At 40.2% G+C, this 18158-nt stretch overlaps 1 pseudogene across 1 annotated transcript; it reads right to left on the reverse strand.

Moving 5' to 3' along the window:
* Positions 1–1243: 1243 nt before the first annotated feature.
* LOC308690355 (myosin heavy chain, fast skeletal muscle-like) lies at positions 1244–16622 on the reverse strand (annotated as a pseudogene). Its single transcript, XR_014032244.1, has 38 exons — positions 16412–16622; positions 16185–16328; positions 15945–16101; positions 15814–15841; positions 15592–15706; positions 15347–15436; positions 15111–15174; positions 14919–15017; positions 14739–14842; positions 14513–14651; positions 14243–14361; positions 13997–14146; positions 13736–13906; positions 13294–13608; positions 13108–13168; positions 7389–7560; positions 7174–7294; positions 6955–7070; positions 6456–6711; positions 6123–6365; positions 5841–6017; positions 5616–5761; positions 5420–5510; positions 4951–5340; positions 4739–4865; positions 4241–4359; positions 3958–4154; positions 3691–3874; positions 3418–3583; positions 3182–3306; positions 2769–3077; positions 2445–2648; positions 2234–2359; positions 1973–2143; positions 1740–1844; positions 1566–1661; positions 1357–1488; positions 1244–1264 (listed from the first exon to the last, which is right to left on the reverse strand). The product of XR_014032244.1 is annotated as a myosin heavy chain, fast skeletal muscle-like (transcript).
* Positions 16623–18158: the final 1536 nt, after the last annotated feature.

Raw genomic sequence — 18158 nt, forward strand, 5'->3', positions numbered from 1 at the left:
GGTAAATCCATGTGACCAACAAGGCAATTCATTTCTTTCAGACCATAATAATAATATGTATCACTGACAGAGCACATGAGGATGTGGTGTTTGTGTCATCATTATAATAATTACCTTCATCATCATCATCATCATCATTATCATCTTTGCTAGTAAGCAGTCATTTCAACCCCTCTCATACTATTCATGAATCATGACTATACATGATTTCAAGGATCATATTTTATTCTCACAGCTAATACACATACGTTCTTATTTTATTGCATATTCTTTCTGTCAAGGCATTACCATCCTTACTCTTTGAGATATTTTGTTTTATTACACGTGTATTTGGAAATATAGAAAACATCAGGTTAGGTAAGATGTGGTTAGTACATCAAGTATTAGACAGATATTTGTTTAATGCTTCACAATTACAATTGCTCAGAAATGTTTGCATCAATACAAACACATTTATGCCATGTGTGCTGATCTATATTGTTGTGTATAATAATTTAAACTTACCTACTTCTGCAGAGTTTCAAAACAAAAATAACACTGTACAAAGAACATGACCAAGTGGACTGTCTGGACCATGTCTTTGGTTTCATCATTAGGAGCAGTTTAATCACGCACATCCCAGTCAAGTACAGGTGCTGGATCTCATATATAATGTAGTAAAGATCCGCACACCGGAGAGCTCCCATTTACATAATTTATTAATGTGTGACGTTTCAGGCCTTTCCTCAGACAGACTGACTTTAATGATGAGACTTTGGTTTCATCATTAAAATTTGTTTTGTTTTTATAGCATAATATATAGGTTTTATTTATGTTTGCGCTGTAATCTCCTGTTAACATATCCAGTGCCTCTGGAAACTGTATCAGACTGACATGGTGAAATTCTCAACAATAAGTTCAAGGGAATTCTGTTCAAAAGAGATAACAAATTTGAGCTACACGATTAAGTTTTGTTTTTGACTTTGACACTTTTTTAATGCTAATGTAGCTATAAAGAAAAATAATATGCAGCTCGAAATCAAGTACATCAAGTTCATAAACTATTTGTTAAGCTGTATACATATCTATCAAGTGTTATAAATACCATGAAGCATACTATAGTAACAGCACAACATAAACAATGGTGAGTGAGTGAGTGAGTAAATAAATAAATCAAGAAAAATTACAACAAAAGCTTTTTTTGCTGAATTGCAAGGTTTATTGATTTCAGTTTCAGAGATGTGTAAATGGTATGTTAGGTTTTTCACTCAGCTGCCTCTTTGCCCTTGAAAAAATAGAGAGTGAACAAATACATGATTAGAATAAAAGAGAATACATGTTAAGTTTGAAAATACATGCATTAGAAAAATAAATGACCTTTCCAGCATCACGGCTCTTGGCTCTGAGCTTGTTGACCTGAGACTCAGCAATGTCAGCACGCTCCTCAGCCTCCTCAAACTCATGCTGCACCTTCCTCAACTTGGACAGGTGAGTGTTTGCTTGTTCATCCTGCAAAGTCACATACAATTATATCAGTAACTTAATATGTTCACAGGGTGTTTATATTTCTCAAATGAGATACTCACAGCTTCTTCAGCCTGTCTCTTGTAAGCCTTGACCTTCAGCTGAAGCTTGTCAACCAGATACTGCAGTCTGTTGAGGTTTTTCTTATCCTCCTCAGTCTGCAGATAATGAACATGGATCAGACTAGAACATAATCATATTATAGTGACCTGAATTTTACTACACATTGTTTGTACCTGGTAGGTGAGCTCCTTGACTCTCCTCTCATATTTGCGGACACCTTTAACAGCATCAGCTCCACGTCTCTGCTCTGCCTCAACTTCAGCCTCAAGCTCACGGACCTATGGTTAGTGGGAGACATTATGAAAATGATTTCAGTCAATGAAAACATGTATGTAAGTATTAAAGCATTACACAATTTATACCTTTCAGATCATAACTATTAACATCAGAATAAAGGCAATCTTACTCTTGACTACAGTTTCTGGAGTTGTTTCTTTCCTCCCTTCATGGCCAGATTCTCAGCCTCATCCAGACGATGCTGCAGGTCCTTCACTGTGACCTCCAGATTCTTCTTCATCCTCTCAAGGTGAGAACTGGTGTCCTGCTCCTTCTTCAGCTCTTCTGCCATCATTGCAGCCTTTTGCATTAATACAGAAAGTCATTAGATCCACATTTTTTTCAAGTACACAAGTGTCTTTTGAAACATTTGGCAGCTACTGATGCTCACATCAGTGATGGCCTTCTTGGCTTTCTCCTCTGCATTTCTGGCTTCCTGTACAGTGTCATCAACTTCACTCTGGATCTGAACAAGGTCAGCCTCAAGCTTCTTCTTGGTGTTCAGGAGACTTGTGTTCTACAAAATGGAAAGCAAAAGTTTGAACATTTTAAATGATGCTCTCAATTTCCTTAATTTCATTATAAAACCAAAATGCCCTTACCTGAGAGTGCAACAGCCCAACACGCTCACTGGCGTCCACCAGCTCTTGTTCAGCCACTTTGCGGCCTCTCTCTGTCTGCTCCAGAGCAGCTCTCAGCTCCTCAATCTCAGACTGCATCAGAGTGTTTCTGCGCTCCACCATGGCCACCTGCTCCTTCATGTCTTCCTGTCCTCTCTGGGCATCATCAAGGTGCAGTTGGGCATCCTGAACATAACAATAGCTTTAGAATGAGCTTTCAATGTGCTTTCTGGTGACCTGAACCTAACAAAAGTTGGATTATACAAACATATTAATACATCACAAAGTCGAACAGAAGTCAAATACCTTGAGTTGTCCCTGAACGTTCCTGAGCTGTTTCTGGGCCTCAGCAGCCTGGCGATTGGCGTGGCTCAGCTGAATCTCCATCTCATTAAGGTCTCCCTCCATCTTCTTCTTGATTCTCAGGGCATCATTCCTGCTCCTGACTTCAGAATCTAGAGTGCCCTGCATGGATTCAATGACTCTCTGGCTGTTCCTCTTGATCTGCTCCATCTCCTCATCCTTCTCTGCAAGCTTCCTGTCAATCTCTCCCTTGATCTGGTTTAGCTCAAGCTGGACTCGAAGAATCTTGGACTCCTCATGCTCCAGTGTACCCTATGAAAAATAAAGCAACTTTTAAATATCAGAATGAAAATATTCAGTAACAAAACAGTATGATGGTTCTAGCAAGATTTCCATATTGATCTTCAGATACTCACTTCAGCCTCCTCCAGGGCGGTCTGAATCTCTGCCTTCTCAGTCTCCACTGTCTTCTTGGCCTTTTCCAGCTCATGGATGCTCTTACCAGTCTCACCTAACTGCTCTGTCAGATCTGAAATCTCCTCTATAGAAAGAAAAAAAATATCTGTCATCATAATCACATGTGTTTACTTTTGAAAGCTAATTTAGAATTAGAACATTGAAGTCTTTTCTAATTTAACGTATTTGTTCTTACGCTGCAGATTCTTGTTCTCTCTCTTGAGGGTCTCCAGCTGATCCAGGCTCTCCTCATAGGAGTTCTTCATCTTGAACAGTTCAGTGCTGAGTGAACGAGCCTCTTTCTGGGCACCTTCCAGCTCTGCCTGACCTTCCTCATATTTCTGCTTCCATTCTGCCAGGACCTTTGGTGGAGATATTTTAGGATCGGTTTGTATATAACATGTTTAACAAAGCCCATTACATCAATATTTTTTTAAGAGAATATCATATAATGACTCAGATAGTTTACCTTGTCAAAGTTCCTCTGTTTCTTGTCAAGGTTAGCAGCCAAACCATTGGCTCTCTCCACATCAATCATGAGGTCCTCCACCTCACCCTGGAGTCTCTGTTTGGTCTTCTCCAGAGATGCACATTTGGAGTTCACGGCCTCAATTTGTTCCTCTGCCTCTTGCAGACGCTGAGCCAGCTTCTTCCTGTTAAGTAATACACATTATTTTGAATTCCAATCTATAAAATAGCTGTGAGAATTGGGAATATTATATAATATTATACATACTTGGACTCTTCAAGCTCCTCAGTGCGCTGGATGGCATCAGTTTCATATTTAGTTCTCCACTGAGCAACCTCACTGTTGGCCTTTGACATTCCCCGCTGCAGTTCAGCCTTTGCCTCCTGCTCTTCCTCAAACTGCTCACGGAGCAGGTCACAGTCATGACGGGCTGATTGCACAGCATGGGCCAGTGCGTTCTTAGCCTAAAGGACAAAGTCACATAATATTAGATTGTCTCTGCAGTAAAGTAATTGACAAGTATGTGCATGAATTAATTATGCTGTATTACCTTAACCTCCTCTTCAATCTGCCTCTTAAGCTCCTCAATTTGCTGAGTGAAAGCTTGTTTGCCTCTGGTGAGCTGAGAAACCAGAGCCTCCTTTTCCTCCAGCTGACGGCCAAACTCACCTATTGAGATTTACATTTACAAAAACATTTGTAAGATGTAATGATGGTGAGGAAAATGGTTTATATTGATTTTAATGGAGGGAAGAAGAACTGTTTTTATGACAGTAGTGCCAATTCTTTACAGTCGATAAACTAATTGCAGAGAGAACTAATTTAGTGCACTGCTATCAGTCTAGTTTATGTTTGACTGTATCACACTAAACCACATCATGCTTAAAATCCTTTCAGAAAAGTTGGATATCCAACATTCTCTTTAATGTGTGCCAATGCCAGTGTTTAAACAATTTTGCCACTATAGGTTTGTGTTTATATAAGTAATTTGTTAGTGGAGGAAATTAAATATATATTTATAATTTTGAGATATTTTGCCACTTCTTACCATTCTCAGTTTGAAGTCTTGCTCTTTGAGCACTGAGGTCATTTATCTGGCAAAGGTTCTCGTCATTCTTGGACTTAATTTCACTAAGTTGGTCCTCAAGTGTGCGGCACATCTTCTCAAGATTAGCCTGTAAACACATTTGACTTGTCTCAAAGAATCTTAACCATATTTGATATATTTCCTTAAAAGTATTTTAGAAACAGTTCTCAAACCTTTGTTTTGGCAACAGCCTCCATGTTGCTGGAAAGATCATCAATCTCCATTTTGTATTCGCTCTTCTCTTTCTCAAGCTTCTGCTTAACACGCTGCAGGTTGTCGATTTGCTCTCCCAGCTCGGCCACACTGTCTGCCTGCTTCTTGCGGAGGGCTGCAGCAGTAGCTTCATGCTGGAGGGTGGACTCTTCAAGATCACGACGCAGCTTCTGGAATTCAGCTTCACGCTTCTTATTCATCTCGATCTGAGCAGCAGTGGCTCCTCCAGCCTCCTCAAGCCTCTCACTGATCTCCTCAAGTTCCCTAGAAAGATCAGCTCTCTGCTTCTCAACCTTGGCACGAGCAGCGCGCTCAGCCTCGATCTCTTCCTCCAGTTCCTCAATGCGAGCCTATGGTGGAAAAATAGTTAATTAGATTCTCAGTGATTTGATTATATTGATCATAATGTTTGAAAAAATCTCAAAATACCTGAAGCTCCTTGATTTTCTTCTGGAGTTGAGCACCCAGAGATTGTTCATCTTCTATCTTGCTGAGCAACTGACTTGTTTCAAAGTCTTTTCTGTGTGTAAAATTAGAAAACGAATGAAACGAATTCAGATCAAATGAATGATCTGAAATAAACGAAAACCATTATTTTTTATAAGAATTTGCAAAGAATTCCTACTTCTTCAGCTTCTCCTCAGATTGGTGCTTGTCATTCTCCAGGTCCATGATGGACTCTTGGGCTAATTTCAGGTCTCCTTCAAGCTTTCTCTTGGCTCTCTCTAGGTCCATGCGGAGCTTCTTCTCTTGTTCAAGGGAACCCTTAAGCTACAGGACAATGATATATAAAATATGTTGACAGCAGAAAACATAGTTAATTAATAACATGTTTGCATAATCAACTTACATCATCAACTTGCTGCTCAAGCTTTGTCTTGGATTTGGTCAGGGTGTTGACTTTGTCCTCCTCGGCCTGAAGATCATCCAGTGTCTGCTGATGTGCCTCTTGGAGGGCTTTCTTCTCCTTCGTAAGCTTGACAATGCTCTCATCCTGAGCTGCCATTTCCTCAGTCAAGTTCTTAACCTGTATCATTTTTGTTCCAAATAAGCTTATATTTTACAGTTCATATTATATATCAACATATCAAACAGAGATTAAATCTAATCTTAGACCAACTCAATCTCCAACCTTATTCTCAGTGGCATGTTTCTCCTTCTCCACTTTAGCCAAGGTGAGCTCCAGGTCATCAATGTCTTTCTTCAGCTCAGAGCACTCATCCTCCAGTTTCCTCTTCTTGGCTGTCAGTTCAGCATTGATTTCTTCCTCATCCTCCAGTCTCTCAGTTGTCTCTTTGAGTTTAGCTTCAAGCTGGATTTTGCTTTTGATCAGACCCTCACACCTCTCCTCAGCATCTGAGAGATTTTCAGATTCCTGTTAATAACAAGTTGTTGTGTCATTGGAAATAACATTGCTCAATTTAATGGAGCCTAAATTCAATTAAATCAATTCAAGAATACTCACAGATGCTACTTGCAGCTGCAGATCATTTTTCTCTTGCAGCAGTGCTACCATCTTCTCTTCAAGCTCCTTCTTTTTGGCTTCAGCCTTGACAAGATCTTCTTTGCATTTTGTATAGTCCTCTTTCATGGTTGCCAGCTCCTTCTCAGTTTCGGCACTCTTCAGCAGAGGCTTAATCTTGTAATAAACCTTCATCCATGGCCAGTGTTTGACATTCATGAATGAGCGGATGTTGTATTGGAGGGTGTAAATTGCATCCCTTATGAAACAATTTGGAAATTCAAATGCAGAATTATTGGTAAATGGACTTTTTAAACCAGTCAATAAAAATATTTCCTTCAATTCATGGGTCAAAAATATTTGTATAGAGTATTTTTAAATACATTTATAAGCCTATTTGACAAGAAAATGGGCTTGCATAGACAGAAAAATATTTTTATTGATAACCCATTAACACTATAAATGAATGCAGGTTATGAATCATTGTTGTGCAATTTCCAACTGAGTAAGTTTTATACTAACTGAAATAGTTATTATAATAGTCATTGTGACCAGAGCAGCCAGTTTCTCATCACGCATCTCCTCAAAAACACCCAGAAGACCAGCTTTAAAGAACACCTGATATTATGTAAAACAGTAAATCAAAATATATTGATTTACCTGTATAAGCTAAATGACCACGATCACTGAATCTTTGAAAGTTGTAAAGCTGAATATTAACCTTTGTGGTTCCAAATCTGTACTCGTCATGAACGTCGATGGATCCCAGGAGTTTCTCACTGGCCTTCTTGTTATCCATAAACTGTCCCTCTGGGATAACACTGGCATTCAGCACCTTGTATCTATGGAAGATGGGAAGATTTATCAAAATGTTTTATATCTTCAAATAAAAAGTCTCCAACAAGAAATTGTATTTTCATATGGTGTCATTTATACCTCTGTTTGAAGTCACCATAGAGGATTCTGCTGGGAAAACCCTTTCTGCAGATTCTGATACCCTCTAATACAGGGGTTCCCAAACTTTTCCATGCCAAGGCCCCCCAAATACCACTAGGTTCTGGCCAAGGCCCCCCTTTTGCAGGATGTGTTATTGAACCCATCGACAACACTACGGCACGTGTAGAAATAAATAAATAAAACATCTAGGTGAACATCAGATATATATATATATATATATATTAGGGCTGGGAATCGATTAGAAAAAATTAACTAATTACTTGCACAATTTGCTGCAATTAATTGCAATTAATTGCATTTCCTCCAAGCTTGTAATCATCAATAATTAAAACTTAGAATCACCAGAAAAAAGGAACAGAAAATAGCCCTATATTAAAATAATATTAAACATCAATATATCAATGTATTATTCTTTTTCAATAATCAATCAACATAATCAATTTAAGATTTTTTTTTTCAATTTTTTTTTTTTTTTACTAATTATAAAAATAAACTATAGTCCTAAAAAAGCTATTATTACACATAGCATGTGATCAGAGCAGGTCATTTTAAAGGAATAGTTCACCCAAAAATTAAAAATTCTGTCCTCATTTACTCTTCCTCAAGTTGTTCCAAACCTTTATGACTTTCTTTCTTCTGCTGAACACAAAAGAAGATATTTTGAAGAAAGTCGGTAACCAAACGACTGATGGACCCCATTGACTTCCATATAGGAAAAAAAATACTATGGTCATGGGGACCAGCAACTGTTTAGTTACAAACCTTCTTTAAAATATCTTCTTTTGTGTTTAGCAGAAGAAAGGAAATCATACAGGTTTGGAACAACTTGAGGGAGAGTAAATGACAGAATTTTCATTTTTGGGTGAGCTATCCCTTTAACATTGTTGCCCAGCATGAATAACAGCGCAGCAAACAGAAGTCTAGAGAGAAATTTCACCTTATTTGAGCGGACTTGCTTTTCCAGTGCGTGATCGGTACATGATTGGAGCGTTTGGGCCGTGAACGACAGAGCAGAACGCGCAGCGCGCCGACACCTATGGCCGACACACACACACACACACACACGGAACGGAGAGTGCGGCGGCGCACACGGAGCGGAAAAGACCCGCTCATTAAAGCTGCTCGAGAATGAAACCCGATCCACATATTTTCGGCTTTTTAATAGCAGCCGCAACAGGAAATCATTAAAACGAGGCAAAAAAAAAGTGCTGCGTTAAATGCGTTATTTTTTTAACGCGTTAAACATTTCAAATTAATCGCAAAGATTAACGCGTTAATTCCTCCAGCCCCAATATAGCCTATATATAATAAAACACCACTTTTACCCAAACTGATTAATAAAAACAAGTTTAAATTAATACATTTTCTATAAATATTTTTGTCTTCATTTTCTTTAGTAGGCTATGTCAGAAAAGAAAATGAAGGCAAAAATCCTACTCCAGTTCTTGTTCAAACACACTATACATGCAATATGTGCATTTTAGGTACTTTTTGTGTGAAATCATATTTATTTTGTCCATCAAAAGTGTGCCTTCACTTTAATTGAGCGTGAGCAGCGCAGCAAAAATAGACTCGGCGCCGAAACCCTCCGCTTCACTGCTGCTCACGCGACGCTCCTGCTTGACGCTCACGCGCTGCTCCTGCTCGCGGTGTGAATGCACTCTCAGTGAGTGCACGCCGGAAAAAAAATCGCGCTGCTCGCGCGCCGCTCGCGGTCTGAAACGACCGTAATTCACAATGTTTCCTACATGTGCGTTCTGTGTGCATGTGTGATGCTGATGTTGCGCGATCATGTTATTCATGCGGCGCCCGAGTGCATTTGAATCGGCATATGTCAGACTGAAAATCACGTGAAAATCGGCCAATTCTTGTCACTAGCCGATCAATCAGTTCATCTCTAAAATATTAACATTAAAAGTATAATGTTAAGATAGGCTATGCAACAAATTATTATAATGTTATTTCATAACAATACTCATATTAGCAAATATTTAATATTTTTTATAAATATATATTTTTTTACTTTTTTCCGCTTTTTTCCCCAACTTGCTGCGGCCCCCCTGGCGCCCCCTGGCGGCCCCCCAGGGGGCCGCGGCCCCCACTTTGAAAACCCCTGCTCTAATACACCGTTACACCTCAGCTGGTGGATAACCAGGAAGTTCTCCATGAGACCTATAATTTACATCATAAGCTTGGTAAATTAACATTAGCATTATTAACCCATTTAATCCCACCGGTCACAATAGTGACCGTAAAAAAATGTTTCATTTCTAAGGCTATAAAAATGTTACTGAATGATCTATCAATGCATTTCCAGCAGATATTGAAATAATAAAGGGTCTCAATGAAATATGTGCAGTGTCGCATGTTTACTGTAAATTGTCACATGACCAGAGCTGTTTACTTCCTGTTTGCGCCAAGAGAAGAGGATGGCAGCAAGAAAGCTCCCAAAGAAAAGGTTATTAAAGTATGTTAAAATAAAGATAGGACATAGATTTTTGGTACACATCATGTTTAAGGTGCATTTGCAATTACTCAACTTTATTTAATGTGGTCATAGAACTCACAAACATGTCAACGGCAACAATAGTGACCGGTGGGATAACCCATTGTATCTACATGTAATACACATAGGCTAAGTGTTCTACCTTACTTTCTGCTGCTACCTTACTTTCTACCTAATTTTACACACAGACACACACACAGAAACACACACACACACACGGACCCAAGGAAGACTAGCTAGCTAGCTAATTCTGCTAGCTAATTCTGCTGCTACCTAACTTCCTACCTACTGCAACTTTCCACACACACACACACACACACACACACACACACACACTAGCTAGCTAACTAATTCTACCTAACTTTACACACACACACACACACAAACACACACACACACGCACAAGTGGTCTAGGAAGAAAAACTGAAAAAAAAACCCATCAAAATGTCCTAAATGGCCAAGATACTATCCCGTGGCCTTGAGACACTATCCCTTGGCCTCGAGACACTATCCCGTGGCCTCCAGACACTATCCCGAGGCCTCGAGACACTATCCCGTGGCCTCCAGACACTATCCCGTGGTCTCCAGACACTATCCCGTGGCCTCCAGACACTATCCCGTGGCCTCGAGATACTATCCCGTGGCCTCGAGATGGTATCCCGTGGCCTCCAGATACTATCCCGTGACCTCAAGACACTATCCCGAGGCCTCCAGACACTATCCCGTGACCTCAAGACACTATCCCGAGGCCTCCAGACACTATCCCGTGGCCTCGAGACACTATCCCATGGCCTCCAGACACTATCCCGTGGCCTCGAGACACTATCCCGTGGCCTCCAGACACTATCCCGTGGCCTCAAGACACTATCCCGTGGCCTCCAGACATTATCCCGTGGCCTCGAGATACTATCCCGTGGCCTCCAGATACTATCCCGTGGCCTCCAGACACTATCCCGTGGCCTCCAGACACTATCCCGTGGCCTCCAGACACTATCCTGTGGCCTCAAGATACTATCCTGTCGCCTCCAGATGGTATCCCGTGGCCTCCAGATACTATCCCGTGACCTCCAGACACTATCCCGAGGCCTCCAGATACTATCCCGTGGCCTCCAGACACTATCCCGAGGCCTCCAGACACTATCCCGTGGCCTCGAGATACTATCCCGTGGCCTCGAGATGGTATCCCGTGGCCTCGAGATGGTATCCCGTGGCCTCGAGATGGTATCCCGTGGCCTCCAGATACTATCCCGTGACCTCAAGATACTATCCCGAGGCCTCCAGACACTATCCCGTGGCCTCAAGACACTATCCCGTGGCCTCTAGACACTATCCCGTGGCCTCCAGACACTATCCCGTGGCCTCCAGACACTATCCCGTGGCCTCCAGACATTATCCCGTGGCCTCGAGATACTATCCCGTGGCCTCCAGATACTATCCCGTGACCTCGAGATACTATCCCGAGGCCTCCAGACACTATCCCGTGGCCTCGAGACACTATCCCGTGGCCTCCAGACACTATCCCGTGGCCTCGAGATGGTATCCCTTTGCCTCCAGATACTATCCCGTGACCTCGAGATACTATCCCGAGGCCTCCAGACACTATCCCGTGGCCTCGAGAAACTATCCCGTGGCCTCCAGACACTATCCCGTGGCCTCGAGATGGTATCCCTTTGCCTCCAGATACTATCCCGTGACCTCAAGATACTATCCCGAGGCCTCCAGACACTATCCCGTGGCCTCCAGACACCATCCCCTGGCCTCCAGACACTATCCCGTGGCCTCCAGACACTATCCCGTGGCCTCCAGACATTATCCCGTGGCCTCGAGATACTATCCCGTGGCCTCGAGATACTATCCCGTGGCCTCGAGATACTATCCCGTGGCCTCGAGACACTATCCCGAGGCCTCCAGACACTATCCCGTGGCCTCCAGACACTATCCCGTGGCCTCCAGACATTATCCCGTGGCCTCGAGATACTATCCCGTGGCCTCGTGATACTATCCCGTGGCCTCCAGACAGTATCCCGTGGCCTCGAGACACTATCCCGTGGCCTCCAGACACTATCCCGTGGCCTCCAGACACTATCCCCTGGCCTCCAGACACTATCCCGTGGCCTCGAGACACTATCCCGTGGCCTCGAGATACTATCCCGTGGCCTCGAGATACTATCCCGTGGCCTCAAGATACCATCCCGTGGCCTCAAGATACTATCCCGTGGCCTCAAGATACTATCCCGTGGCCTCAAGATAGTATCTTGTGGCCTCAAGATAGTATCTTAAGGATTTTATACACTCTTATGCACGCATGCACGCACACACACACACACACACACACACACACACACAAACACACACACACACACAAAAACACACACACACACACACACACACACACACAAACACACTGCACAGGTCAAATAGACCTATATTCAGTCTGTCCAATGGTTGATACAACACAGTATCCCACCGGTCACAATTGTGACCGATCATAAAACACACTTTTTCACACACTTTTCCATGAAAATTTAAAAAAATTATGATTGATTGTTTCAAAGGGATACTAATGACACATGATTTGGATATTTTTGTTTCTGAGAAAAATTCGGGATTAAATGGGTTAAATACATTTACATTAAATATTGTGTTAATATGAGAATATCTGTTAGTCCTTTATTACTTTACCTGGAGTCTTAAGGCCCGTTCACACCAAGCACGATAACTATAAAGATAAAGACAAAGATAACTATTTAAGCGTCCACACCAACAAAACGATAACGGTCTTTTTATTCTAAGCACGCGCGCGCGCCCCATTTTAAATCCTCATTTCTGAAAGTGATCCCAATGATATCGTTCCTCATATCTTTATCGTTATAGTTGTGGTGTGAACTCTGTTATTCTTTAATATGGAGAACGATTTTTAGAATTATATCTTTATCGTTATCTTTATAGTTATCGTCCTTGGTGTGAACGGGCCTTTAGACTCATTGGGAATCAGACAACGCCAAAAGTGAGGGTGGGTGCTCCTCAAGTTTGTCATGAGCTTGCCCAAGTTCTCCTGTTTAATCATGAAAAGATTTAGCATTCTCACTCACATTCTCTCAGTTGTTGATTTCTAGACTCAAGCAAGGTGATGTACAGTCACTGCTTCTTAAGTCCTTTCAATTGTATCAATTTTCACATTTGCTCTCTAACAAAGACATACTCTGAACTGAGAAGACACAGTCTGCATGGAGCCACCCTTCTTCTTGCCTCCCTTCTTGCTGCCACCAGTCTCTATTCAGATAAAGAGACAAAATAACACATTATAAAGAAAAAACAAGAAATGACTGCAACCCTGAATCAAAGTTTGGTCAAAATTATGTACATAATCATGTTAACATTCAGTTGTTTACCCTCAGCAACAGGTGGGTAGAGAGTAGCCAGCAGTTTGACTGAAGACTTCTGGTACAGCTGCAGAACAGACTCATTCAGTGGATCCTTGTTCTTGTCCAGCCAGCCAGAAATGTTGTAGTCCACAGTTCCAGCGTAGTGAACCAGGGAGAAGTGGGCTTCAGCCTTGCCTTTGGCAGGCTTTGGTTTTTGGAAAGCATTGTTCTTGCCAAGATGCTGATCATACAGCTTGTTCTTGAAGGAAGTGTCTGTAGCCTTGGGGAACATACACTCCTCTTCAAGAATGGAGAAGATACCCATGGGCTGTTTATGAATGTTGAATGTTGAATCATTACTAAAATGATTACTGTAGAATGTTGTTTCATTACTAAAAATGTAAGATTTTGAGAATGGACCATGGAAATGAATACATTCAAAAAACGGTCAAAACCTTCTCAATAAGCTCAATGCAAGCGGCCAAGTCCATGCCGAAGTCAATGAACTCCCAAACAATGCCCTCCTTCTTGTACTCCTCTTGCTCCAGCACAAACATGTGGTGGTTGAAAAACTGTTGCAGTTTCTCATTGGTGAAGTTGATACACAGCTGCTCCATGCTGTTGAACTGGAGGAAAAAAAATAACAGAATAACATTTACTGACTTCTGAATATGATCCAATTTACCATAAAAAAGAGATAAAAGAATCATTCTTACATCAAAGATCTCAAAGCCAGCAATGTCCAGCACACCAATGAAGAAGTTTCTTTGTTGTTTTGTGTCCAACATCTGGTTGATACGAATGACCATCCACAAGAACATCCTCTCATAGATAGATTTGGCCAAGGCGCTAACAGAGTTGTACACCTGTATGTAGAATAGAGTGGATAATTTATTCTGCTTCTGCAATAATTAGCCAGAATTTTAGGTTGAACATATGGCATGCTGGAAATGTTACTATACCTGTGGCACGGTCTGGCCTTTGGTCACAAACTCATTTCCGACCTTGACTCTGGGGTAGCACAAAGCCTTCAGCATATCAGCAGAGTTCAAACCCAGAAGGTAGGCAACTTTGTCAGCGTCTGCAATTAAAAAAGTTGCAAAAAAATCCATCCCTTTTCTTGCCTTGAAAACTAAATGAAAACCGCCCTTTTCTTTGTGAAAATAGAAATACGGATCTCTCAGTTCAAAGCACTGCATGTTATGACACACATTAGTACAATGTAGTCTCACCCTCTGTGCCATCAGGCTCAGCCTGCTCCTCGCGCTGCTTCTGCTTGAACTTCATGTTGCCATGATGAAGCACAGCTCCAGTGAACTTGTAGATGCTCATCTTTTCCTCATTACTAAAGCCCAGAATTTCAATAGCGCTCTGAAAATTACAGCTAAGAATGAGCTCTATGATCTTTTCTGCCATATTTAAATAGAATATGTAAACATTCAAACAGCAATGACTCACATCAGTAGCATCCAGCTCCTCTTTATCATCAATGCTGGCCACTGTGATCTGACCCTGACTGCACATGGGGAAGTCATAGGGGTTGGTGGTAATGAGCGTCATGTCTGTAAAATACACAGCATTTATGAAAGAGCATCTTACAATATTATCTGAAACATTTAATGAAATATCTGCACCTACCAATCAGCTCAGGCTTATGGTTGGTCATCATCTGGTAGAAGATGTGGTAGCCTCTCTCATCTGGAAGCTGGAATGTCACTCTAGACTTCTCCAGCAGATCTGTTGAGACAATGTACTTGAGTCACAATCATCTGGAGAGTGACAGAAAAAGACAAATGTTCAGGATGGATCAATGAAATCATGTCCACCTACATGTCTCAATGTCAGCACTAGCCAGTTTTCCAGTGGTGCCGAAGTGAATTCTGATGAATTTACCCTGTTTAAAACAAAATAACAAAATATTATTATTATTATTATTATTATTATTATTATTATTATTATTATTATTATTATTATTATTAATGATAACAATTAAACAAAATCTCTTTATAGAAAAATCCAAACCAACTGACTAATTGAACTACATAAATAAGAAGTAGTGAACTTACAAAACGAGAGGAGTTGTCATTTCTCACAGTCTTGGCATTACCATAAGCCTCAAGCAGAGGGTTGGCAGCAATGATCTGGTCCTCAGAGCCCTGTAATGTTTGAAGGGTTTTCAGTTATTTTCATTTATTTTCTATTTCATGACTATAACACTCTTTATAGGCACTTCACAAATTCACATATCATGTGAGATGAGTGTAAATCACCATCATTCAAAACAATATGTATGTAGTTTTATATCTCATACCTGCATTTTGCCAGGAGTAGGTTCTTTCTTCTTTTCACCACCTGACACTGCAACTGTAGCAAAGTACTGGATGACACGTTTGGTGTTCACAGTCTTTCCAGCACCAGATTCTCCACTGGTTTATGAGAGATCGGAAGACAGAAGATGATAAGACATGTGGAAATTCCACAAGAGCAAAATATGACTGTTTTCAACAACTCTAATTGAAGGCTTGATACATACGTAATCAGGACAGACTGGTTCTCTCTGTCTGTTAATTCAAAGGAAATAATGTTTAAGCAATTGTTTTATAAAAGACTATGAATGTGAATTTCAACTGAAATTTAATTCAGATCTCCTAAATCAGATCTTACCAGTAAGCATGAACTGATATGCATTGTCAGAGACAGAGAAGATGTGGGGTGGGGCCTCCATACGCTTTTTGCCTCTGTAGGCAGACATCACTTCTGCATCATACACTGGGAGCCACTTGTAAGGGTTCACAGTTGCGCAGAAGAGTCCAGAGTAGGTCTGAAATGAGCAGAGACGTGGTCAGATTGCAACAACACAGAAAAAAATAAGTTAAATGCTTTATATTTCATTTCAGAACTTACGTAGATCATCCATGCAGCATAACGCTCTTTGAGGTTATACAGCACAGAGGCTTCATTGAGATGGGTCATCATGGCCATGTCCTCAATCTTGTCATACTTGGGAGGGTTCATTGGGTAGACGTCACCCTCCTTTACTGTTCTCTCCTATACATTTGATCAATCATATAATAGATAGACAAAAAAAATATGTAGGACATTGTGCAATATGCGCATCTTTTAATATTTACCTATAGTTTCAAGCAAAATAACTGTGGCTTTGCCACCTTCTTTGCTCTTGATTGTTCCCTTGAGGTACAACTCTTTGTCATCAGCCACATAGCAGGCAGTCTTGGCATCAAATGGTTTGTTCTGAGCCTCCATTCTCTCTTTCTCAGGCTTACGGAGGTAAATGGCAGCCTTGCCATAAATGGCCATCTCTGCGTCCGTACTCATGGTGGCGGCTTACTGCAGTGAACAGAAGGTAACTTTATTTAATTTACATGAAATCATCACTATACATCATTCACTTTATAAAGTTTAAATTACACAATTGTCATCATCCATCCAAGTGTAATAATATAAAAAAAAATATATTTATGACATTGCAATTGCACTACTACATGACGAAAAAAAATAATTAAATAAATTAACTATCCATGGCTTACAAATGAGAAATGTTTCATTATTACCAAGATAAATATGGATGAACTTTACCTTTTTCTCTTCCCACTGGTGAAATTTTTCCAGCAGCCCTGTAATAGATTTAAAATTGATGTGACCTTTCTGTTCTACATTTTCCTCTAATTTAATTATCAAACATCTTGCATGCAAACATCCAGAATATTCAATAGTCACCCTTTCCTATTTTCTCTAATCATCAACTATAGTAAGTGTATTTGTAACAACTAATTTCAAACAGTAATGCTTGAAGAAAGTAGTGTTCTCACCACAATCAAAAACTCTGCTGTCTCCTCAACAGTCCTCAGGGCTTGTCCATGTACCGCCTTATATTGGATTTGTTCTGCTAGCCAAGCAGAAGTTAAATATGGATAACTAATATCTAATATGACACAAATGGGAGTCAAGGAGTTAATCAGGTGAAACATTTGGCACTGACAAACATTCTGAAGATGGAAATAACTGTACTGGTTAATATTTTTTTTCCAGAACGTAAATATATGTTTGCAATTTTTTTTTTACTATTATTATTATTTTTTGTCTTAGAGAAAAAATTTGATACATCTGATACTTTTGTTTGATACATCAATTGCATTGATATAACTGATAAGTTATGATGACATTCAACACTACATTGAAGATGCATGTAATGTCAACGGATGTATTATGATACATCAGTGACTCTGAAACCAAGACTGGATTAGTCACACATGGATTAGTTCTTATTGAATGTAACCGTTAATGTCAAGGAGAATTATGTTGAGCTGCTTGGCTTTGTCATCACTATGCAGCAGCAGCATCTCTACTGGATAATGGATTTTTCTGACTTCAAGAGAAGTATTTGTAATTAGAAAACCTCTTAAGAAATTATAGAAATAGGTATGGGCATTATATGTTCAGGACTAGTCTCAATATGAATTCTGTTGTGATCTTTTTAAATGAGAGAGAGACCTAGAGATGTTGACAGTGATTTCGCAATTGGTAGTGTCAAATGTGGGTTTGTTGTTTTTGTTACCTGGAGAAAATGTTGGAAAATGTTAGACTTAAAGGGGTGGTATAATGCCCCTTTTTACAAGATGTAAAATAAGTATGGAAGTAAAATAATTACAAATGTTTTTTTTAAAAAAAAAAAAGCTTGTTGAATTGCACTACTCTGTAGTAAATAAATATGCTTTGCATTAACCCTGCTTGCATTTTAATGCATTGTATTTTCAGGGCTTGCATTTTTATGGGCTGAAATTCAACATGGTTGTATATTTAAGCTGTGGATATTTCAATTCAAAACATTTCACACGTTTTCATTATTAAAAATTCAAT

The sequence above is a fragment of the Scardinius erythrophthalmus genome, assembly GCF_964197995.2.
Source record: "Scardinius erythrophthalmus genome assembly, chromosome: 5".
Taxonomy (NCBI): Eukaryota; Metazoa; Chordata; class Actinopteri; order Cypriniformes; family Leuciscidae; genus Scardinius; species Scardinius erythrophthalmus.